Source organism: Anopheles funestus, chromosome 2RL (genome assembly GCF_943734845.2).
Source record: "Anopheles funestus chromosome 2RL, idAnoFuneDA-416_04, whole genome shotgun sequence".
NCBI lineage: Eukaryota > Metazoa > Arthropoda > Insecta > Diptera > Culicidae > Anopheles > Anopheles funestus.
The window spans coordinates 43,770,126-43,796,675 of NC_064598.1; the positions used below are offsets into that span (position 1 = coordinate 43,770,126).

General features: G+C 38.7%; 1 protein-coding gene across 11 annotated transcripts in view; it reads right to left on the reverse strand.

The window, feature by feature from the left end:
* The window catches only part of LOC125760541 (putative transcription factor capicua), a 49,643-nt gene extending 28,186 nt beyond the window's left edge, over window positions 1–21,457 (reverse strand). For 3 of the 11 annotated variants that reach the window (XM_049420749.1, XM_049420747.1, XM_049420739.1), the window contains exon 1: window positions 19,855–20,987. The gene's annotated coding sequence lies outside the window, so the exon portion shown is untranslated. Of the gene's footprint in view, window positions 1–19,854; window positions 20,989–21,014; window positions 21,091–21,302 lie in introns of those variants that run through there. The other 8 variants (XM_049420746.1, XM_049420740.1, XM_049420745.1 and 5 more) reach the window with 8 other exon arrangements.
* Window positions 21,458–26,550: the final 5,093 nt, after the last annotated feature.

The window sequence follows — 26,550 nt, forward strand, 5'->3', positions numbered from 1 at the left end:
TGTTACAGTACGCTACACAACGAGAGGTGTAGGTCTATTGAATATGTAAGTTTTGAATTTACATATCAATGGAACTCTAGCACCGAGAGTGTAGTATCCAGCATAAAGCTTTCAGAAGAGGTGACCTCTGATACGTGGCACAGGGGATGGAGTTTCAAAAAATGAGAAAAGGTTTCAATGCATGCGGAGATTCCATCATTGAGATTAAGGTAAAACAAAGTTCACGCTGCCAGTTGGGCCAAATTGCATTGTAAACGGTTGGATTAAATGTAATTAAAAATCGAACAACCCAAAGTTTCTTCATTTAGGCAGCAGAATTATTGATCATTTTTAAGTGGTTTTATTCCAATCTTCCCTTGTCTGCGTCAAATGAAACGTCATGATCAAATGAAGTATTCAATAATCTTCAACCAATTTTTTCTGTCTGTATTTTGACGTTTGGATGAGTTATCCACTGCAAGCTTTTCATACTAACTGAAAAGCTAAATAAGGCAGATAATTTAAACTTAAAAAGTTTTCTGAACAAAAGCTTCCACCAGCTGCTCGACAAATGCCAGAAGAAATTACTTTTCTAACTGGTTTAGAGCCAGATTAGGTTACGTTTTCCATATTTTAGAACTGATTTTTTTTGTATACGTATGTATACAACTCAACAATATTTCATTTTACATGAAAAAAAAATTAAAATAATATTTACAGAAAAATTCTTCAAGAATCGTCTAGCACAGGCATGAGCAACATGCGGCCCTCGAGGTGGTTTAATTAAAAATTAAATTAAAAGAATAAAAAAAAAAATTAATCCTAATTCATTTTTCAAAAATACAGCAATGCGTCTAGTCCGACAATGTCCGGATAAAAGCAGCTTTACTACATTCATTGTTATATCAATGCATCCTGTAATGTGGCCCGCCAACCAGTTTTTGCTTTTGAATATGGCCCGAAGCTCTAAAAGTTTGCTCATCCCTGGTCTAGCATAACAGCAGATCAATAGCTTGGATCAAAACGATCCTTCATTCTTTTTTCGAATTTTTGTCTCGACAGATACCGTCTGAAGAGTTAACCTTTCTAACTTAAATGATTATAAACTCCATAGTTGCTGATATTCCAATAAACACTGCCAAGCCTAATGCTCGGACGACGGCAATGGTGTAGTTTTATCGAGCAAACAACATGCCCTGGAATGCTGGGGCGACATCGGCCCATCGTCGACTTGTTGGCTTCTTGCAAGGGTGGTTTTTTACAGTTTTGTTGCGGACTACATAAGTCGCCGTAAATGGTGCTGTGTACAACTGTCCTGAACCAACCATCACGTCATGTCGCGTCGGATTAATCTGGTCCCAGAGTACAGCGTACGACTGTAGACCATTCCTGTCTGTGTCACTGCGTCTCCGTTTGGCAGATATCCCAAGAAAACGTTTCATATATTCGTTTTTCTTTTTGCTTCTGCTTTTGCTACACTTCTTCTTCCTTTCTCAGCAGACATTCTAATAATTAATCAAGAGAGAATTCTTTCCGTCAACCGTTAAGATGTGCATCTTTGGGCATGTTTGTGCCAGGTGCACGGGACCCAGGTTCCGAACGCCGACCATAACACAACAGCGCCAAGTGAAGAGAAAGTCCCGTCCGTTTAGCCGCACATCAGGCGGGTCTATGCAGGCCATCGGTAAGTTCTCGCTGGATAAATCATTGCACGTTCCGTCGAGCTGGTGTTACAGCGACTCTTCGTACACAAGCCCGATTGTGTGATCATCATGCTGTCTCGCATATTTGTGCAAAAAGTTGGCTACCAACTCGCAACCACAGTCCGTCCTCTTCCGATCCTATCCTTTGCTTGGTGGTGTACCGTGTAAAAACTGCACAAATGTGACCGATCTGGAAATAGAAAAAAACGGAAAGAAGACAAAATGAAACAACGCAAACATAAATACATTTTCTCGCTCATTAACGCACACACGAAGTGTGTTTCAATTGGACTGCACTGTGATGGTTTTGCAATGTTTCGTGTTAGTGGTGTTTGAGGTTCTATTTCTTGTCATTTCCTGCTGTTCTGTTTGTTTTTTAGTGTATTTTTTTTGTTAGTGTTGTTACTCATGAACGAGATCAGAGGGTTGTGTACCAGGCGTCATGTTTTAAGTAGATGTGGAAGAATTTCATCCCACCCATCCAGAGAGAGAACGAGAGAGAGAAGCAAAACAAGCAAAACCATTCGCACAAAGTCACAAAGCTTTTTGCGGAATGGACACAAGGGTCAAAAGAAGAGAAATTGGTGACCAATAGAAAGAAAGAAAGAGAGGTGGTGGACAACCGGTAAAATGGTTGTCTTCATTGGAACACGTTATGACATCTGAGGGAGGGGGTGTAATGCCATCCCCTTATGTTTCGCATCAGTTCCGTTTCGTTTAATTGCAACAGCTTTCCTGTTCACTGCATCCACACAACCATTGTGTTTTAGTGTTTCTTTTGTTTTAGATGCATTTCCATCATTCACGATGAGTAACACACTAGAGCTGTTAATGTGTTGATGTAGCAAATAGTTTTAAAACAACGTTAAATGCTGTTTATTACTAACGAATGGTAATAATAAGATAATTTTAATAACAACAAAGAAAATATTGGATTTTTGCACAATATTTATTCACATATTCGAAAACATTACCAGAAGATGATTCGAAAACAAATATAAAGCAATAGCGGTGAGAGAAATCATTTTCGGCACACAAACAATTGTTTTCTCTAAACATAAACTAAAAAAGAAAAGAAAAAGTATTTACCGAAACAAGTAACGTCGTTAGAACGCTAATGTAGTCACCCATTGCCTAATATCGTTACGCAAATTACTTCTTTTGATACGCAAAAAAACCAACAAAACCAACAAAAAAACCAGAGGAACCATTTTCTGACGTCTATCCGAAAAACGCCGAAGAAGATAGGTACACGTAACGTAAAACGGCGGAGGTTTGGCTGTAAGCAGCATTTTGGCCGGCATCATCTCGGTACCTTCCCTGCCCATGCCCAGTTGGACGGAACCGTATCTCTTGTGTTGACAAAAGCGTAGGCAAAAGTCAGCAAAATTCTCAGCGTAATTAGTAAACAGGGCACGATGCTCTCTTTTCGTGGCAGTTACTTCATAAGGCAAAACCAAAAATTAATATATACACCAACGCGGGCGGGGCGGGAAAACGCGAACCATGACCGTCAAATATGGCCGAAGGTTTCGCACGATGGTGGTTGGTTTCTATGTCAAAGCATCAATGTCAAATGTGCGATAAAGGACAAAAGTGAAGCGGCGACACTGCTTGTAGGTTTACCACTTTTTCCTTCTTTTAATATTTGTTTTTTGCTATGATTGTTGATAGAAAAATTTCAGTAAAAACACTACGAAACTTGTCGGCAATGTTATATGTTTTAACCAATTATACACGACAAAAATTAAAACGAAAAAAATTAACTTAATAAATAATAAATTCAAGATAAAATTATTAAATATTAACCAAAAACTTCAAAAGGAAACATCTCTTCAACTGCAAGAAAAATATAAAACATTTTTCTATACTCAAACATATGAAATACTAACAATGAAACTGTTTTTTTTTCACTCCACCTTTTCTCTACTCTCGGTTGAGAAGCTAAATATCATCCCCCAAGTGCACGTGCGTCACAGAGCGCGCACGTAAACAACCGTGACGGCCCATTTGGATAAGGGTTGTGAACCATACGAGACACAGAAGGATGGGAAAGAAGGTAGAAGGGAACTACTCTACCGTAGAGATATATCAATGTAATGTTTCATTCACAAAGGAGAGCGTCTCGCGAAAAGTTTTACGAAACGTACGCGACCGTCGAAATGCTGTGTTTCGATCGAGCAGAAGACCGTTTCTGGTCGGAACACAATTGTGCAACGGTTAGTACTGCAGGGCAAAACATTCCCAAAAGCAATCGACCCATCGACAGTTCAAACTGTGGCCAGCAGCACAGTAAGCGAAGGTGAGTGAGATAGTATAGGACAAATAATCAAACACCCGGCGATCGATAAGGATCAGGCGATGGGAAGCGTCGTGTCGCTTGCACGAGGAAACTGGTGGTTTGGATTTGCCGATGGTTTGAATATTTGTTGATGTAAGAGAACAGGAACATCATACAGCCGTGACTGCATTCAATACGAAGTGTGTTTTACACACACGCGAAGTAGCGACGCTTGCCTGCCTGTCACCGTGTGTTGATGATCGTCGTATCATTATCACCCCGTGCATTCGTTATCGCAACACCCCGGTGGCGGTGATGGGGTGCGATGGATTTGACAGCTGTGTTTACTGTGTCTCTATCTTTTCGTAGCTGTCTCGGGCGGCTTCCTGTGTAAGTAGACGGGAGACGGTTGGTCCGAGTACGAGTGGTCAAGCCGAAAAATAGATGGATCGTTTCCAACTTTTGCTACCCCGTTTTGTACCCCTCATCATTTACTACCTCGCCAGCTAGTCTACCGAACGATGCAAACGATGGTGGGGAAAGCATACAGAAGGTTCGCTTTGTTTGTTCCTGAACGTGAGCAAAGGTGGTGATGCATGCATGGATGGTAAGTGCATCAGTTTCATTGAGCTGATACATACATACATATTTGCGATGCGATTATTGCAGTAATGTGATGGGACGGTGAGAAAAATACACATCGCTACCACGGGACACGAGAATGGGCAGCCACTACGACGAGACCCATTATCGTACACGGTTGCCCGGAAACAAATAAACAAAAGGTAAATGAGTTTACGAAACGATGCCAGAGCCACATTGGGATCAAATCTAGCACCGTTACGTAGATAATTAAACATTAATGTTGTCATTAGGATGGGGCAAAAGCATTACTAAGTGAAAATACTAATCACGAGTTTTAGTATCACCCTTTTATTGGGGGGGGGGGGGGGGGGGGGGGGGGTGGGCGCCTGCTCTATTGTAAAGATGTGCTAAAACGTTTGGCCTAACAGCTAAATATAACGATAGATGTGGATTGACTTTAATCTAGACTAGTGATGTGTATAATGAGTGAGAATAAATGAGTGAATTAAATCCTTTTCCTGAGTGAGTTAATTTGAATTTCCACCAGGAGTTGTTATAACTTATTTGCGATTTAACTCACTTAAAGAGATTTAAATCACTCATGAATTATATAACCTTTAGAAGAGTCAATTCACTCATGAATCATGACTCTTTAAGGCAATGATCGAGTCATTTATGAGTTAAATAACTCACACAAGAATGAGTCGATAGTCGCCACTAAAACTCATGAGCGAACTGACTCTTTTATGAGTCGCGTTTGATGGCATGAGTGATTTAACTGATTCATGAGTGAGTCGATAGTCGCATTAAATGATGTTGGTTGATACAAGTTGAAAATTAAAAAAAAGGAAAATTCTCCCCCTCCTCTACCTTTACCGTTTCTTTCTGCATTAATTTTTATATTGATGAATAACTCTTCAAAAAATTAATTTAAGAGTCAATGGTCATTAATGTCACTCACTCACTCAGAGTTAATTCACCTTTGTGAATTGATATTCCAATTGTACACCATCACATATAGGATCATTAGATTCGTCAGAAAGTACGAATCAGCAAAAGATCGTAGCGATCACCAACCACAAAGCAGGGTGGTATAACTTCACAAATTAGAGTAAAAAAATTAAAATGATTATTAAATACATTGCTTTACCGTGTGGGCTAATTTATGTTAGAATTATATTGACTTAAAGGATACATTAGAAGATAGAACTTAAATTTAGACATAAACACGATGCGACCGTACAGTGTGAAGAATACAAAAGTCCCAAGAAAACGATACTCCTCTACCGGAAATTTGTTAACACACTGGCTGGACACACTCTAACCGGTTTTTGGATGGCTGAGGTCGAATTCGCGAATGCTAAATATCTGCATACGTGAAAGATTTTCGTAGCTTCAAGGCATTCTTCTCTGGCTGCCGGTCGAAGTGAGGTCATTATTGGTCAGCTATTCTTGCAAAGATATTGATGGCATTGTAGGATTCTCTTCAAGTTGTAGTAGAATATATAGAGGTAGATGTGGAATCCTTTCAATTTTCGGTATCATGTTAAGAAAGAAATTAATTCGTTACAATATGCTTGATAGATTGACACATTCGCCATGTTGGAAAGTCTCACATTTGGATGACAGCTTTGGGAAGAATTGATGAAAAAAAATCACATATTCTTATTTCATCGAAAAAAGGTCCATTTTATTTTGGTACACCTTGTAGTACAACCTTGCAAAGATTAGTTAGCTTCTTGGATGTTAGTTAGTTCCTGATGAGGAAATCCCAAAGATGGAAAAAAGTAAGATTTATGATGATGTTAATCAAGAATTTCGCTCTCATTCTCTCTCTCTCTCTCTCTATCTCTCATTCGTATGTCGATACACACTCCAACAACCTCGATTAGCGGTGCGACGTCCTTGCCATTGACACTCCAAACAACGTGCCCATCCATCGAAATCGCCGATGCGGACAGATTTGAAGATGGAATGCAGAAATAAGAAAAAAAACCCCAACACATAAACACATCCCACATTTGCGAATTTGCTCACTCACAAACATCAACTAAAACGAACCACAAGAAACAGGGTATAAATGTCGCTTATGGCCGGACTCAGAAGGTAGACCGGCGGCGATAAGTCGTGGCGTAGGAAAGCAGACGTTGGTTGGCCAAGTAGAAAGATGGCAACCGATAGCGAGCGTAGGGAAAAACGTTGTGTAGTACGGTTAGTCGCTGTGGTCTCCCCATAGCAACATTCGCGCTCTGCCATCTACGTCCTCTACGCGCTTATACTCGCGTTCTCTGCTGCATTGGCCATCTATGTGTGAAGCTGACGAGTACTCGGTTGGTTTGAAAGCAGAAGCTACAAGCACAATACTCTCCGCGTTGCCTTTTATCCATTCATACTTTTGCTTTGGGTTTTGTGTTTCACGTTTTCTCTTCAGTCGAGCCCTGTGTCGCTGCCTGTGTCCCCACGTGTTACTTCGTACCCTTTTTTCCACCCCCCGTGCTGCTATCATTCTCTTCGATGGGGGGGGTTTATTCGCTCACTGCTACTGTTCTCGCCTTGTGATCGTAAGATGTTTGCGGAGAGCGAATTCAATCCATTTTTTTCGATGTTTTTTTTTACCACAGACACAAACACGATCCGCTACAAACACGTTTAGAGTCAATGCGCGAACGACGATTTTCTTATTCTTTCACCAACGGTAGAAGAAAAACAAACACATCTTTCGTACACAACTCGTGCTAGGGCTTGTGGTAAGGGTGAACAAAAATTGTGGTCTGATGAGTTCATATCTAATCGAACAGTCGGTCGAATGATACTGCTGCCCTCGTGCCACAGAATGTCACTGCACTGTCCCTGTCGTCGGGCGAAATTTGCATCCACTCTTCTGTGGTTAACAGAGCTTGTAACGTTTGTATGTTACATTGGTTGTACATTCACTAGAGGTAACATATCCTAAAGCAGATGACATGCAGAGATGATAATCGATACAGCTGTCGCCCAGGGTCATCTGAATGGTTAATAAAACCAGACAAAGTCGAAGGTATGCTACAAAAGATAGCTTATGTTTGCAGGCAAAAAATTAATTTTATTAATGGTATTTAAAACCAGTCCCAAAAGTAATAGAATGTTCAGCCATAAACAATTTCATGGGAAAAAGTTTCATTTTTTCCGTACTGTCACAGTCGTCATTTATTCGTTCTCATTTTCAATTCTTTTTTTTCTTCTTTACATACAACTCACTTTTTTTACTATTACTTTATAATTTTTCTACATTTTTTTTTATCTGTTACTAGCTTCATTTAGAGTCTTGATGTATTTACTTATTCTGTACATACATTTTCTACTAAGGAAAACCTACTTACAGGACAATTCATGTAATTTTTTAAATAAATTATTCTCTTCTTAAGGTAAAAGATGATCACCATTTACCAAAGTACAAGATCTATATTTTAACTGTATTAAAATGCACAACCACATACAATATAACAAAAAAAAACTCCAACTCCAATTACTTGTTGTTTTGCTGACGAAATTCACCTTCCACCAAGGGCCGCAATCAATCTTTCCGCGTACGTTGGCATATCGATTGATGCAGATAAAACAAACAAACGGTTAAAATATGGCAAATGTGGCGAAAGGAAAAAAAACACGGTGCAAGAAACGTCCATGTCTGAAAAACAAGTTTCTCGTTCAGTGAAGCGTCTAACGTAAAATTTTGCTGGTGCAGATTATGTTCTTAAACACATACACACACTAATGTTGGCACTCGTATCGGTGTTCCATGATGGAAGATCTATTGGTTCTCTTTATTTTCAAGCAAAGTTTGCTTACAATCAATTTCAAGGTCACCCTTTCTCAGTACATCTTTTGGATATAAAATTATTTTTCTTATTATATTGTGTCATGTAAAATATTAATATTTGCAAAAAATAATATATACAACAGAAACACGTAGTAATATATTTTTCCATACTCTGGTTTTATCACACTTTGGGTTAGTAATTTTTATTGCTTGTTTCATCATCATGCTGCTTGTTTTATATCTCGCACAATGAATGATGATAAGTGTCCAACGCCCATGATACGATCAGACACAACTGCTATCGAGTAATTCTCTTATCACTACTTGAATTGACAGCTGTCAACTGCCTTTATAAAATCGAAACGTTTCGTTATGGCAAATGCGAAACGAAGCGAGACGGCAAGACGTTCCCCCGAGTACCTTCACCACGAGTACAATCAATGAAAATTGTTTTGGAAATAGATGAATGAAACAACATTTCTGTGCCATATGTGTTTTGTTATTTGCTAACAAAACGAAAAAAAAATGAACGCAGTAAAGCAAAAAAGTTGAAACAATCCCTTCCAAGATAGCTGAACGGTTAGCTACTGCTCTACTACACACGGGGTATGGCCACAGAATCTATGCGTGCTCGTTTCGTATTTTTTGGGGATGATGAAAAACACATGGCTCCCACACAAAAAGCATCCACCATTATGGCCGTACACCGGGGTGAACTGAATGTTACGTGGTGTATGCACGGTGATCGGCACCTTTTAGTCTCGGCCCATTATATACGTGTGTGCACATGTTCATTGATGATTTTAAGCACACGTGTGTGTTTGTGCCCGTTCAAACGGATAAGTGTTGTATTATCGTACGCATTTAGTTGAACTGTTTATGTTACGTTACGCTGGAATTCGAAATACTAAATGTTCCATTTATACAACATAAGCCAATAGTATTGTTCGCATCAGCTTTTGAGATCTGTTTTTCCATTTTTTTTTTAAGTTGGAAGGATTACTATTTCTTCATGTCGGTAGATAAAAGTTAGAGCAATGGTCATCACAACTAAAAAAAATATGTCCTCTGTTAATCATAATAATATGGGTTACATTTTTTAGTTAAACTCGTTCAATTAAAAATAAAAAGAATAAAATTGAAATTTTTAACAAAGACAACCATTGTCAAATAAAGCCACTACTTGCATGATGTTACGGCTATGATTAATTCTAACTCTTGTGAGAACCAACACCACCATTGCTAAAAACTCGTTTCAACTTAACCGAGACAGCTATTAACATCATCATCATCCTGAAGTCGATGAATCATGCATCAGAAATAAAACATCCATAATGGAACAAGTGTAACAACACTAATTGATGCAATTGAAACCTATTCAAGAACGTCGAATGCTTGCAGTGAAACGAACAAAATGCAAAATACTCTAATAAAAACCCAACCATTTGATTGTATTTGTTGAAAAAAAAAGAAAATTCAAACCATTTTCTTTGTCTTTTGCGGTAGTAGTGTTGGGAAATTCTAAAACAAGCCTTATGTGTAGAGTTGGAAAGTGAGTTTCAAAAAAGTGAAGAAAAATTTTCATATTGCTATTTGCGATTACTAATTCAATTAATTCGGAAATATCTATAATCACCTAATCATTATTTACCTATTTCACTATTAGTATTTTTCAAGGTAAAGGATAATGATCGTTGATCATTTAAAATACATTTGACTAGTTCACTTGGTTTAACAAATTTGCTTCTGTTCGGATAACCCGGTGGTTTATGAAAAACTTTTTTCATTTTTTTTTGACAAACTTTTTTCGTCGACCAGAGGGTAAGTATGTGAAAAAAATTAAATGTATTATTAAATACATTGTATTGAAAAAAATTTGAATTGAAATTGAATTAAAAGATTACCAAAAGATTACACATATTTCAACATTAGCATTCATTTTTCGCAACTGCTTAAAAAATGAAAAACATGTCATTTTTTTAAAAATTCGATATGAAAAGTTTTTATGCCATTTTATGCAGAATCATTACAACAGTAGATTTCTCTTTCTTGGTCTTATTTTTTTGGACCGCAAAAAACATAACAATGGATGTACAAAAATACATGTTCATGATTCACTGTTCACAAAAAAAGACATCTGACCCTAGCGGAATGATTTGTCGATGGCCCTACGGGTTCTACCATCTTGTCTGTCCAACAAGTGCCATTCTCACTACAACTGGTTAATAAAAGTGGTACGAATGTGGCGTCTCTACATTGAGGGGACGCCGCGACAGACCAAACCGGGGGGGAAAAATGATGTAACGTCATTAGAAGTCATTCGCGGTTCTATTCATCAGCATGTGTGTGTGTATGTCAATGGCAATGAACCATGGCGACCTCGCAGTTTAACACTATCGGGGTTTAACCGCCTTTGCGTTATGAGTCATCCGTCGCATTATGCACACCGAGAGGCGTAAATTAGCATGCGTTTACATTTGCGGATTTCGTTGCACTACGATACGATCGGTTATTTAAACACACCAAAGACAAAGCATAAGGAAGAGGGGTTTGGGTTCGTGAACTTGGGAACAGTAATAGTTTTGCTTTACATTTTTAATCTATAAGCGTGCGGTATGTTGATTCAAATTAGGTAATTATTAGCTTAAGAACATTTCATTGAAAATTATTTTCTCTTTGTTGATTTTAATAATTTTTAAGAATTCAATGTTAAAATCTCTCTTTTTTTAGTTATTTTACTATGTGTTTGCTAGCATCAAGATTTGTTTAGTTATCGATCTGTACGCTCCTTTGCGATTGGTTGTAATTTTTCTACAACATGAAATAACATACATATTTGAATCAGAGACAATCTCATCATCATCGTAACCAAAACTCAGAAAATAGGTTGCTGTTTCCGAGAAGGTTGTAGAGTGCCCTTGCACAGTCATTCACCACTAAACATGATAGGCGTCACAATGAACTTGTACCGCTGCTGTTGATGAAACGACATTAGTTACACGCATGTACATTGTCAATAAAATATTGTGTCTACAAGTTAGTCTCCAGCGTTTTTACAAAAGTTTATGCCACCAGTACCGATCGTAGCTGCTGAAACGATTCTTTGGCTGCCAGAAACTTACTGGACAGAATGTATGATAAGCCTAATATTAGACATATTGTGATATATTTACTCACAGAAAGCCATCCACTGCATATGGTGGAATTAGTTGGGTGTCATATATTACGAACCGCTTCCAAGTAAACAAACGCTTCTGTTTAGTTAATAGAATCACAAATTGGATCGACTCGTTATTGGGCTCAAAAGACGAGAAAATTGGGAACAAAGTGTTGTGGTTAAACGGCGTCAGTTCAACACGACAGGACCAGCTATCAAATCCCATCCAGACCGTGTCACCCCGTAGCAAGGACTGACTATCAGGCTATGTGGTCAAGCAAGTCTAGTAGACCAGAAATGGCAGGCGTGACCTTAGAGGTCGTTAAGCCAAGAAAGTAAAAGAAGAAAAGGAAGTGTAGTACATGATGAGCAAAACTTTGCAATTTTTTTTACATTATTATCACAATTTTCACCAAAAAATGTAAATAACAATTTTACATTGTTAAAAACTAATTTTTATAATTTTTATTTCCCTAAAACATACTTCTAATAACAGACTTAAACGTTGAATTATTTCTTGATAATTTTGATAATTTATGTACAATTTCATAAAACATTCGATTTGAGAGCAAATCAGTGATAGAACGTAGACTCTAGACAGACAGGAGTATAATAACTCAGCTACTGATAATTCAAGTTATTTGCGAAACCATTAGAAAAGTTAAGTTAACCAGACAAAAAGCAGAAGTGAATTGAAGTGATTTAAAAAAAATATTATAAAACACTTTGAAAAATGTTAGCAAAACATTAATCACTCCTACGCAAGCTCTCCTGTACAGCGTTGTGTCGGCTTTATGTAATGTATATGCGAAAATTTCCAAGAAATAAAAAGATTTTCCCAATCAACTTGCGATTTGTGTACACGTATAAAAATAATCTTAAACATACTGGAGAAGGTAATAGTGCTGTTCGCCGAAATGTAACGTTTACATATTCTCATCCAAATAGGAAATTGTTCGTTTGGCAGTGTGTGAAGGTGTAGCAGAAACGCTATTTATAGCCACCTGAAAGCAGCTACCAAGAGCACGGGGCATTCATCGATTTTGCAAAGGTAAGCGCGTTTTCTATATCGTATCGCATGGTTACATCGACATCACCTAGGTAGTAGATACGATGGGCAGGCGTTGACGAATTATGTCGATCATCAATCGGCGAACGCAACGAACGCAACAAAAAATCGATGAAAAAGCCAGCGTTGTTTAGTAGGTGTTAGTAGACAAAATGTCATCTTCCATATGTGCTACGGAATTGTTTTTTTTTCGTTTACAATGTGTAGCAAAAGTATAGTTTTTTTTTAAATCCTTTTTTTAAAATAAATTCCTATAATCATTAACCACATGATAGAAAATTCAGATAATGGAATATGTTTCTCCAGTTCCGCATCTTCATATGTTCGAAAAATTGTGGTTTGCAATATTGCTTTTATTGTGGGTAGTGTTTCTACCCACGACAAATGAACCAACAAAACGAATTAACCACCATCACTACTTCAAGTTGCAATAAAAAAAGCGGTTAACTACGATACAGGATTTTTCTATTGAGTTTAGGCTAGCCGCACACTTTTTCCTGCTCTGTGCAATTGCTTTTTAGTAAGCAGCATGTTTTTTAGGATACCCGCGTCGGATTTTTAAGTGCAAGCAATTGATTTCGACATGTCAGCTTCTGGCAGCTTTGAAGCCGCAGTGTATAACCTCGAAGTTGAAAGATTGAATTTTATTAGTGCTGTTTACACGAAAAAATGTTTGTTTTTAATAATTATCGATTTTGTTTGTAAAATATATTTCATAAATTAAATACAATTTAATTGAACAAAGATTGCATGCTGTCTTTGAAGCGCAATATTCATAACCTCGCATGTAGCATTTGCTGGTAACAAAAATGCTGTGTTGTGAAAAGTCAGATACATAGTTGTTCATACAAAATGTGAGGACTTTGCTATACGTTAAGAGTTACATATATTTTAATGATTTAATTAAATCAAAGAATAATGCTAATCGCCAACCAAGTAAGACGTTGATTGATTTTAATTTAAGAAATATATTTTACAAACAACAATATCGATGATTATTAATTTCCTCGTGTAAACAGCACTTCATTATAAAATTCAATCTCTCAACGTGGGAGTTATAAACTTGCGTCCTAAAAGCTGCCAGAAAGTGGCATGTTGAAATCAATTGCTTATACTTAAAAATCCGACGCGGGTATCCTGAAAAACATGCTGCTTACTAAAAATCAATTGCACAGAGCAGGGAAAAGTGTGCTGCTAGTCTAAACTGAATAGAAAAACCCTGTAAGTACTAAGGTCTATTTTGGGAGTATTCTCCACTAACAACACCAACACCCAATCGTTTCGTTTAGCAAACTGGATCAATGTTCGACGACGATTGTGGTAGTAAATCGAGAATTTATACACTCCACCAATCGGTCACCGGGTGGGGTTGGGAATCGGATCACGATAAACATTCGATTCGAAGGGAGATATCGAACTTCAGTGCCCGGTGGAAGCATCATATACACTACCCATCAGGCACTTTTAGCGAGGTCAACCGAAAAATACTAAACTATCGATAAATCTTACATCCCGCCGTATGGGCGAACTGTCCCAGGGATTAAGTTCGATGCGACTCCACTCAGTGCGTCAACAATTGGAATCCATGGCACACAGCAGTATGCACAGTGTGTGGTGTACAGGGCATTGATGATAATTGGCATCCGCTCGACATCGACGAGAAACGATCGTAAATTGTTCGGAGTTGCTACGTTACTCCAATCAGGTACCAGAGGTTACACCATTAGCCACCCAGTGAGCTTGAACATGGTTAAAGAACGATACACACGACAGGCACTTGGTTTCTTCCATTATTGTAAACAATTTACAGGTTGATAGTAGAAACGAATTGTGCACAAATTGATTTAAGTCTCTTTCAAATATTGTGAACAATAAAAAAAATTGTTTGATTAACAGTTCCTAGTGCATACGAGTAGATTTTAAACGTGTTTTTTATGTATTTTGTATTAATTATTCCAACATGAAAATTACTAGTTCTATGAGTACCAGAAAATATAGACTTAAAGACTTTAGTGTTGTAAAAAAATTTAGGAAAAAAATGCCAGAATAATGATTGATAAATTCTACATCTTTTTTGACACTAGATTGTTGGTTGGTGGACATCATCATAGAGACTTCCCCGTTGGTGTAAAGAACAATATCAATATTTTTCCTTCAATCTTCGCTAAAATTCCTGCTATCCGTTCGTAGGGTTTCTGGATTATGTTAAAACATGAAAAATTTGTACAACTTTTTAAAAAAATCATCGTTTTTGCACTTGAAAGCGAACATAATAGCGTGCGCCTTAGAATATTAAAATAAAATACAGGAACTTTAGAACGGAGTGTCTAATGAAAAAACGTCACGAAAAGTTTACAATGCAGCAGATACTCCAAAGATTGTTTTTAAATCAGAAAACATTTTTTTATCCTGCAGAATATGTTAATTCCACACTCAAAGAATGGAATAGTCCAAAGACTATTCAAGTATATTTTTATTTATGTGATGAGACAGAAGAGTTCTTGTCCAAAAATTGGTTTAATTGGTTAATTTATTAAATTTTAAAGATTGTTAATTTGTACAACTCTGCTATTTCTAGACGACGCAAACGTGTCTAATACAAACAAAATGACATTATAGTGCAACAAAGGAGAAACGATCCAGATAAGTATAGTTGCCCACGATCATGTGCATGATACTGAACAGCATTCTTTTTTAGTGAATTTTCAACTGTCGGTGGCTTGTTAAAACACTATCTATGAGTAAAATAAAATACTCAATAATTTATTTAATCAATTGAGAAACTTGTGACACTTCCAGCACAGTTCAAATAGCTGCAATCGAAACAATTTTGATGATCATATCTATATATCCTTCATCCTGATGCTCTTTGTACGGATGGGTATTCTAGATGAATCACGGGTATAATCTTTTATACGACAAAGAACGCAGCATTCGTTGGCAATTTACAAACCACTCTGGATGTGTGGCGGAAACCGGCGGGAATACTCGTTACGTGACAATTATCAGAGCACAACCGAGCAAACCGATGGAGAGAGTATAGGCCCATTGATTGAAGATGAGTCCCGGGGGGATGGGTGATGAATATCTAAATATCGGGAATAAAAGGGATGGGTAGGTCCAAGGTTGTGACCATACAAACACTCCCTACACTAACACACATTCGTGTAAAAAACGGTGCCTGCATACAACTGTAAAGAAGTGATACGCTTCAGAGATTGGGTGGAGGGGAAAATAAATTAAAACGCTAATAATTTGCTGCACAATTTACAAGAACTCCAACAGAAGAGGCGAAAAAAATGCTCACATATTCACGCACACACATACACACTGCGTCATTGGTAAATAGATTTGTAGTGGACAAAGAAATTGTCACGCATCCAAATGCGTTTCGCTATTCACCATAGTGGAAAACCTTTGTCCATGGAGAGATTTCATGAATAACATTTAAAGAAAATAAAAATTAAGCATTAACACTAGTGAGGTGGATAAAGGGTAAATTAATTAAGTTTGTGTAATAATTACAAAATTAGGAATATAATATGTGTTTTAAAACCACCAAAAAGTCAATTCTGTACAATCTGTACAAACCACAAAACTAATAGTAAACCACCAAAAAAGGTTAATGAACGCTTTCAGCTCATTTTACCCAGCCGGTGGATAACAAAAATTGTTAATAGATTGTTTTTTTCTTTTCTTTTCCTGTTACGTTCACGAACAAAAAAAAACCAAACGACTTTTAAGCAGACACGAATAAATAACATAAAATTACACGACTTGCGATTTGTTACTTTTTTTCCGCCACCAACATTGCGTATTGTTATTGTGTGCTGTTTGACAAGTGTTCCCAGCAACGATTTTGCCGATCAAAGCAACCATTGCGTGAGAGAACGAGAGAGAGAGAGAGAGGGGGTAAGTTTCATTACGCGACGATAGAGAGGAAGAGCAACAGACTATCGATTTATAGAACTACAAAAACAGAAAAAAAACAAGAAAGAATAAACATATAAACTACAATCCAAACAAACATTCACAAAAGCCTTCATGGGAGGGAGAAGGTGGGGGTGGGGGGGGGGGGGGGTTGAATTTTTTATTAGCATCAGTGCAGTGAACAAAAGTGTAAAATAGCCACATACACACACACACAGAGAAAAAAACACCCCAAAAACTTCCCTACTAAATATCGTGGTTAGCAGTAAGATTGTAAAACGGTTGTTTTTGCACTGTACATGACATTCAGCAATAAGGAATGTTTACGGTTAAACTGTAGAAAAATAAATAACTAAAAGCCCAAATGCCTGACTTTGTCATTGGGGTTGAGGTTGGGTTGGGTTTTACGAAAGGGCTAATCAATGCACTTCGAAGGTTGTTTGTAAAGCTTTGTGCAGACGTCAGTTGGAAGCGACGGGGACGTTTAATTATTTAAACGGGCTGATATGCTTTTGCCATTCCCATCAAAGCTTTTCTGGGGTTTTGCAGCTTTCACGAGTCGAGGCTGGGGTGATGTTAGAACTTCTTTTTTTTCACATTAAAAACTCTTCCACAAAACAAGAGCCCCTCGGAACAGGGAACGGGAAAAGCTAGCAAATGTTCAGCATAAACGGTAATCGACGACCGTTTAGTGTGAGTGAGCGCGCACACAGTGTATGCTCGATGCTCGAGAGTTCGTTGTGCGAGCGAACGCGTTCCGACACACTAGCGCGACGTTCGAGGTTGCTTCGCAGATTCATTGATTGGAAGTGATTTTCTTCCCAACAAGGCACCCCCAACGTGAGCTCCATAAACGTTCACTACGTTCTCGGGACCAGCAGAGCACTGTTCTTGGAAAAGCTACGCTTGGGCAAAGGTGGTGGGATCGGGGAAAGGCTATGGGGAAACCGAAGAAGGCGGAGGGAGTTGTCGTGGGGCAGTTATAGTAACAGCAACAGAGCGCGCGCGGACGAGTACGGTGTGAAAATGAAAGAAATAAAATAAAAACATACGGCTCCTCATCGCCGTTTAGAGAACATTCTCCCCGCACGAACAACGCATTTTCTCGTCGCTCGTATACTCTGAACCTGGGCTGCCCAATTCATTCTGAACCTAGGACGGATTTTAATGTGAGCGGACGAAATCCAGCAAACAACATAAGCAGCTCTCCGAGAGAAGGGAATAAAATAAAGACGGAAAAGAGAATTTAGAGGCTGCGCCTGCGTCCATCGTGAAAAGCAGCATAGCATGGTTAAAACACAAGCAAACAAAATTGATTCAAAAACACTAGTAGCTTCTGAAGTTTGTTCCGGCACGCGTTCTATCAAACACAACCAGGACTAATGTTCGAAGATGCGTTCTGTTCCTTTGGAACGGGATTTGGGTGTATGAACGCCTTTAGTATCGCAATCAAGTAGCCTGTTTGCGTAGCGTAAACATATTCTCCTGTCATTCGGTTTCTCACCTGTCAAATGTGACCTGTCAAAACCATGCTGATATTAGTTGCTGTGCGATTGTGTGGACACCCCGTACGCATTATGTACAGTGGAGCGTCGATTATCCGGGCATGATGGGACTCAATGGTGGCCGGATAATCGAACAACACGGATAAAAGGTTCACAAGGTTTGATTGACATGATAATACATTTAATATTTGCTCTTATTTTCCTAAGTTTAAGTAGCTGTTCTTGCTGTGCATTAATTCTAACAACTCATCAGCATACGATTTTGCAGAGTTGAAATCTATAGGGGTTTTCAGTCACTCATCTTCTGATTCTGAATTAGATTCATCGTCCGTATTGCAACTTGTTTCTATAATAATACCTGTGTCGCTTTTGAATTCGTATCCAGGATAATTAGAATCTATTAACATCCACTTCTCTGCGCTTTAATCGCCTACATGTTCCAAACATGATAGTTTTTGAAGATCCTTCCGATCCTAAGTTTATACAATCCTTCAATTTCCGAAGTTTCAAGACTAAAAACAAAAAACATGGCTGGATTCGATATGAAGCTGTCATTTCAGAAGCTGCATGGATAATGAGACTGCCGGATAAAAGGTACCCGGATAATCGGCGCTCCACTATATTTTTAATAAAAAAGGATTTTTGATGATAAGCTGGTAAAAGCGTAACTTATCGTTTATTATGTGATAAAGAAAAAAATAAAAATTCATTCAAGTATCATGCTAATGTTTACAACTTGTCAGGTCCACATTCTGGTTTGTATTTGGTTTGGAAAAAAATATGCTTTAAATTTGATGGCCGTATCAATAATTAAATCATTACTTTCATCGACTGCGATTGGATCTTCTTACTATACAACTTCAAACCAGATCGTGCGATCCCTGGTTGGCCCCGGGGCAACGACAACGCTACAACACTGATTGCGTGAATAGCAGCGAAACATAAATGCCTTCCGAAACACATGCTCCCGGCCATGTATCATGATTATCAGCCCATAACCAACACCACATCCGTGTATATATGACTGGCTGCATGTGTTATAAAGCGGTTTTTTTTGCACATCTTCAGACATTCTTGACTTGCCCGATTCAACTCTTTCCATCTTTTTACCGCAAGACAGCATCTTCACCATCGACATCATCATACGATCATACACTTGTACGCATGATGATGCTACATCCAAATTCAGAAGACGCTAATCATGGGAAAATTCCAACGAATTCTCAAATGCGTGACCGACACACGTAACCGTACACACTGTGTACACGGGGTGGTGTCGCGTACGAGAGTCAATGATAATTCTGCTCTTCGCGCTCGTACATGTGGTGGTGAACTTTAATGAACGAAGTTCCACGATGCAGAATGTTGGCAGGGTAAATAATGAAAAATAAAAAAATGCAACGCACATTCTCCTCTTGTCCGGTTTATGATACATATTTTGTAAAGTGGGTAATTTTTTGTTCGGGAAAAATGCTCTATCAATATGCATCCCTCATCGGGTGTATTAATCGGTGGAAACTTACCTTGGCAGTGCTTTGTTGCTTAGTCGGAAGACGTGAGGTCGGCCGTTTGTACCGCCTTAACCCGCGTATCAGCGTTTCAAACATTACTGCGATGGACTCATAGGGCCACAGAACACCAATCTCTCCCTCAAGCGTCGTCTTCGAAGAGACAACTGAACCTTACAAATTCACACGACAGTAGAGTGGATTTAATGAAAGCACAGGAATGTTACCAAGCGACCACACCACCATACATGCACGCACACATACACACACACACCCAAAAGGCACGAAACCGCGAGCGAACGCGAAAGGACCGAGAAAAAGAGCAGCCGAGGGCCTACCAGAACGCACAAACAACGCGAACTCTGCGCCTACTATGTTGATGATACTGGTTGCTAGCTGCCCGCTGGTACTGCTGCTGCTGCTGCTGCTGCTGCTTCTGCTACTTCTCAAATACCTTCTTATTCTTCTGCTCGAAAAACAAGTTCCCGTTTCTCACTAACGAAACACACAGAAAAAAAAAATGCTACACACAAAGAGCCAGAGGGATGCAGAGAGTAGGCTCTCTGTGCTGCACAAGTGGACAAGAACATTCCATCCGCGATTGCTCCCCGTGCGTTTGTACGTTATGTATGTGTATGTGTGTGTGTGTGAGTGTAATGATGGAAATCTATCCGGTTTTCACTGTTGGGCTGGTGAACTGGCTTTTTTCCCTCCCCCCCATTGATCTTTCTACTCTTCCCAGTTGCGTTTTTGTTTTCGCCGTTTTGCAAAAGAAAACCCACGCACGCACGCACGTACGCAATCAATATGCATACACACACACACACGCACCTACATGTTCACACTGCAAACGCGCTCACACACCTACGCTGCTGGCTCGTCAAATTCGGATTGGTGGTTTGTTTTTTTCAATGTGACATTTTCCCCGTGCACTTGCACACACACACACACCTCGTAGTACGCATTAATTTCTAATAAACTGCACAACATTAAAGTGTAAATCCGACATAATTCCCGCTGTACAGACGCTTTACTTTAGCGGATGATGATCATTGGGATGGTACACACTGGCCACACTGCAAGCAAACACATGTACACTTGCTCCCGGAACACAGAACCCCAGAGCTGGCGCACAGCACTGCTGAGAAAGAATCACTGCACGGGCAGAGAGATAGTGTGCTCGCATGTCCGCAGGTTTTTTAGCTCCGTTGGCTGCACACCACACATAGCTACTCCGTACGAGATGACGACGGGTTTCGTCGATGTGCGTGTTTACGCGTCTGCCGCTGTGTTGGTGTGGTCGATTGCGTTCATCATCATCCCGCGACACCTGCGTAATGATGGATGTAGCATCCATTTGTACCATTGCATTGTTGTAAAGGGATGAATCGTGCGTAGAGACTACACCGAACACTTTTGCGTATTAATTTTCCCAGAAAAATGTACAACATTCACTCATAACGGAAGGCACGGTTAAAGCACCATTGTACACACTCACACACACCCACGCAGCACGTTGCAGAGAGTATACAGACGCACACACACACGCACACGAGCGGAGACAACTTGGGCTACTGTTTTCAATATAACAAAAGTAAAGATTTTTTTAACGAATTGAACGTATCTTAACAATCGATAAACGATAGCAATTAACCATTTCTTTCCTCCAGGGCGATGGGACACGCACACGCACACTGAACGACCAGCTTTGTTTACACCCACTACAGTCACATACGAACGAGTTATGCTAAAAATTATGCTCCTTTTCCACTGTACGTGGGTTTACCTGCAACAATTCGACACGATGGGACGACCTATCCAAACTTGCTCACTCGCATTAATGCACAAAATAACACACGCAAGATAATTCTGTGTTTTCCTCTTGTTTTGACTGTTTGGTTTTCTTCGTCTGTCAGTGCGTTTATCAGAGCTAGTTTGGCGCTCGAGATTTTTCGTGCTGAAATTTGCCGACCGCTGCCGAAGATTGACAGCAGCGTATGTTTCATTGTTCTATTGCGCTTCCGCCAGTGTGCAATAGAGGGCGCTAGCAAAATTTTGAAAAAATTCTAGTTCCATATTGTATTTTTCAAACCATGTGTTTTTTTGTAACCCGGTTTATTTTAAATGATCCAGAATAATTGAATTAAATTAGCCAGCGAGAAATGCAGCTAGAATGTTTAAACATCAAACATTAATTATCAACACGGGTTGACACTTCAATGTGCGAAAACAACCAGCAAAGAAAATTTCTTTAAATTTGATTGCACGGAAATCCGTCTCCCAACTGTCCGCCACTTATCGCTCGCTGAACTTTTGTTTCAATCATAATGTTTCAATAAAATAAAAATCAAAAACTGTTTCTCTAATCCGTATAGTGCTTCAAAAAATCTAAAGTTAATAGAAAAATAATACTGTCAAAAATCGGCTCGTTCAATTCGTGGGTTTGGTATCCTTTTTGTCCTACCTCGTAAGCTTCACACTCAAAAGTAGTATTCCTTCTATCTATGAAAGCACGTTAAATTATGCACGGCTGGCAAGAATCTCCCAATCTTAAGTCACATACCGTAAGACCATCGCGTACGAATGCATTGTTGTAGCGGGAAGTACTCGTAACCGCACGGTACGCTGCAACCGTACATTGGTTCTTCGGATTTTCCGCTCACCGTAACGGCTTATCAGCATAAGACAAAAGCCACCCACACTGCCTTTACCTTCCGGTAGCAACTCCGGAAGCTTGGGCACACACAGAGAAATAGTGCAGCATGCAACATTATCTCACAGAGGGGCGGGAAACGAGAAGGAGAGCGACAGAGAGTTGGAGGAAGTGAAAGAAGAAAGAACCTTTTCCATCAAGGGTAAAGCTTACCACCGCCGTACAGTCTGGCCGAGAAGACGACACGCGTTTAAGAATGCATTGAAATTGAAGCGGATAGTTCGGGTCGGATTGCATTTCAGGCGTGTCCTTATTATTTTAACAGACTAAAATCTTCTCGTTCTCGAATTTATATGCCAATGGAACTGCCAAAAAGCTGGAGTTCTTAGCTTCTTGAATCTGATATGGTAATGAGTTAATTTTATCCAACAGCGCCGTGAGCGTTTTGGGTTAACTTGAGTGTTCTATGTTATAGAATAGTAAAGTAAAAAGTATTTACTTTATCTGTTCCAACTTTGTAAAAATACCTACCTTATTCTCGCAAATTGAACAATCTACGCGGCAAGTTAGTTTCAGTAGATTGTCTTCCAAAATCAAGAGAGTATGTGTGAAACTGATCTTAATGAATCACAAGATCAAACCGAAGCCCCTTTAAAGCGTTTTCATACTAAGCACTACAAAATTTTTGTTTATGTTATTAAATAATGTTTATATGGTAACATTGTCCATGCTATAAATGTAAGAACGAAAGGAGCGAAGAGTATATTGTTGAATTCTTTTTTTTACGAGGCTCTTTTCAGGCTCCGAAGCAAAGTGTGTGCGAAAGAATAAAATCGGTCGGCCGCTTCGACAATTAAAGATGTGTAGGTGTGTCGCGATAACGAAGCAGAAGAGATGATGATCATGAGAAAAGGAGTAAGTGTGATCAGTAGCGATCGGACAGTGATACTTTTGGGTTATGGAGAAAAGCTCTCAGCACGTAGACAATTTGGCAAGAGTTGCTTTTTTTATTTATGGTGCGAAAAAGTGATCCCCGAGGATCTTAATACATACAAATAATGGTTAGCATATCAATTCGTGTGTTGACCTATTGTGTTAAACAGTGAAGATTTGTGTTTTGCGTTGTATTGTTACCAGCGTCGGCTTGGGTTTCTGTCGGCGTATGTTCTCGTTATATTTGTTAGGAAGTGTAAGTGAAAGAAGAATGCCACTATGAGCAAGTGTGTTTCCCTCCTTATGAACTCTTTCGGGAATGAATTTGTCATCATTACAGATTCAGATCTCACGGAATCGTGTTGATCGTGGTTAAGCGATAACAAGATTTGTTCCATGTCGCTTTTACTTCTGCAGGCTATGTACATTCTTGCGTTCTGAATCCAACGTTAAAGCCAGCGATCATTGTGTCAGCGTAGTTCACTGTACGCTAACGCCGGAGAGCACTTGTGTGAGTGTAATCAAGTTTACAATCAGTGCGTGTACTATGCTTGTACTAAGCGTGCAAATTATTCACATTTGTGTTTGTGCAGTGCATTTCAGAAACGAGATTTGTTCTAAAACCATCTCAAAAACGTGTGGTGTTTTGTCTTTCGTATAGTCCGTGCTTGTTTCAAAAAAAAAAAAAATAATAATATAAATTGTTTTAATATAAAACAAACTTTCGGTACATATTGTGAAAAGTGTACAGAAAAAAAACTGCATGTGTTTGTTATTTTTTGGTGAAAAAAAGATGATCTTTATTTCTCAGTGATCAGTGATTGCTTGTTGTGTGAATTCGTGATTCGTTTATGGCGTGTAAAATGTGGCCATTGTAGGTTTTAATTGTGTCAAAGCGCAAAAATGTCAATGTGCCAATGCCAATAGAAAAAAATGCAAGTGATGGTTGTTTTTTCGTGAACAAAAGATGATCTTTATTTCTCAGTGATCAGTGATTGCTTGTTGTGTGAATTCGTGATTCGTTTATGGCGTGTAAAAAGTGCCCATTGTAAGCGAGTGTTGTGTTTTAATTGTGTCAAAGCGCATTAAAGTGTGTATGTTGCTAATATGCTAATGCCAATAGAAAAAATCCAAATGTTTGGTTGTTTTTTGGTGGTAAAAAGTGTATATTGTGTAGATATCTATTTCTCATAGAGTTTATTGCTTATTTCGTGAATTCGTGTATTTTAAAATGAGGCCATTGTAGGCGAGTGTTGGGTTCTAAATGTGCCAAAGGTGTTTTAAATGAGCCAAAGGACTTTTAATGTGCCAAAGGTATTTTAAATGTGCGTGGAAATGAAAGTCAAAAAGAGTGAAAGCAAAAAGTAAATGTGTGAAAGCAAAAGGTCCGCGAAGAAGCAGTAATTTTCCGAAGTAAATGCTTTCCAGTGGTTTATGAAAGTAAAGTGTCCTGAGTACAAACTATCGTTTACCGAGGTAAGTAAACCACATTCAGAAATATCGGAAATAAAATTTTTACTAGAAGCAATTGATAGAAAAGTTTCAAAGTGACATCCATTTCGTGTAAGGCTAAAGTTGGCCTTATGTTGGCTAAAAAGTTGTACTCAAAGCTTTAGCAAAGTTTGGCTTTAGCAAAAAGATTTAACAAATTTAATTAATTTCCGAAAAATGACTTGTTTTTCGTACATTTCCAGTTTCATTTTTATTTTGTTTCAATTTAACATTTTTCAAAAAAAATATATTCCAAAGAGGATTACAACTATACAAATACACATTTCCCAAAATATACCGAAAACATGGTGCTGCTATAAAAAGTGCCTGTAGAGTAAATTTGTATTTAAATGTGGTATTAGTTGTTTCCGTTGGTCAGTGTGAATGTGAATTCGTTTTTATCACAAGCATAGCAAGTAAAGAAAAAAAACAGAAAAAAACACAGCGTACATTGTGCAGTATTGAAATAATTTGGCAACAAAAGCGAAAAGCCTTTATCCGTACGCCGCATCAATTGTTCATTGAGCTGATAATATTGCAATGAACTTCAAACCCACATCCATACTGTGGCGTATCGTATTACAATTTTAGCACTGTAAAACCCACGGCCAACGAAATGCGTGAGGAAGCAGCTGTTTCCATACCAATCATTTGTCCTGTATTTTTTGTTTTGTTTTGCTGCACCCAATACTATGAATAAAGTGTACCGGGCGGTAGCCACAATTCCATGTTTGCAAATGGATTTCATATTGATATTGCTGCTAGTGGAGTTCCGTCCACTTCAGTTTGCCTCTCGCGACGCACGAAGAAAATGGCGTGAACTGTCGGTCAATATCGAATGTTCCATTAATGTTGTGTTCAGATTTTCACTTGTCCGGTTTTGCGTTAAACGAAAACGCAAAAATTGTTCCCAACAAAACAAGAAAAACTTCAACCAAGCTTCAACCACCACAGTGTGCCCACAATGGGCAGGTAGGACATTTAAAAAAAAAGAAGCTAGATTGATAAAATTTTAAGCGTTAAGTCATGTTGCGTACACTCCACACTCGAGCGTGGCAGTTGTTGAAATCGGTGTGTCAAAAAAACATCCATCGAGGGAAAAATGCACTTCTCGATATCGGTTAACCGTTGTCGGCGATGCGTGCGTTGGGGAGATCCGTTCGCGGGGATGGACCGAAGCAGCCCGAGGTTGGGCGAATGGCACAATCTGGTACGGGTGTATTATTTCAAGTGCATGGAAACATAGCAGTGCACTTGCGCCACGTGGGGTCACACTGATGCCTCGGAGGGAATTGGATGGGTTTTTGTGTTATTTTGGTTTTCCGCATGCTGATATGATTTGTGTTGTTTTAAGCGAACGGTAAAATCCAGTCCCCCGAAAAACGGTAAAGTGGAGTAGTTTTTGGGTGGCCAAAAAGTTAGAGCAATAAGTTTTTGTCCCGTTTCGATGGATTTATGGGGTTTGGTAAGGATTTGTGACCTTTTTTCTGTTTTGTTTTTTTTTTTTTATTTTCTATTTGCACTCCAGTGAAGGATAGTATAAATGCAACTATATGTTAGAATGCAAGAAAAAACCACAGAACGAATGGTTCTAAGTCACGTTTTTCCAAACTGAATCACTGTCCTTGCGAAATCAATTACCGAAATATGATTCGCTGGGAATATTATTCGTCAAAATTTGTTTGGAACAGATCATTGAAACTAACATCGTGTCGTATGGTACGTTTAAATGGAATTTAGCTATTTCATAGCCACATCACGATGGAGTTTCTCAAAGCGTTGCTATATGTGAGCCTGGAAGTATGCAATTTGCACTGCAAAACATAATTGTTGGGTATAAACGATACATAGAGAATGCTTATTAAAGATACGCAAGAAAATGGCTATAAAATCAACTATACTACATAATCTCCTCTCTTTTTAACTCCTCTCTTGCTTCCTTTCGTACTCGTGTTTT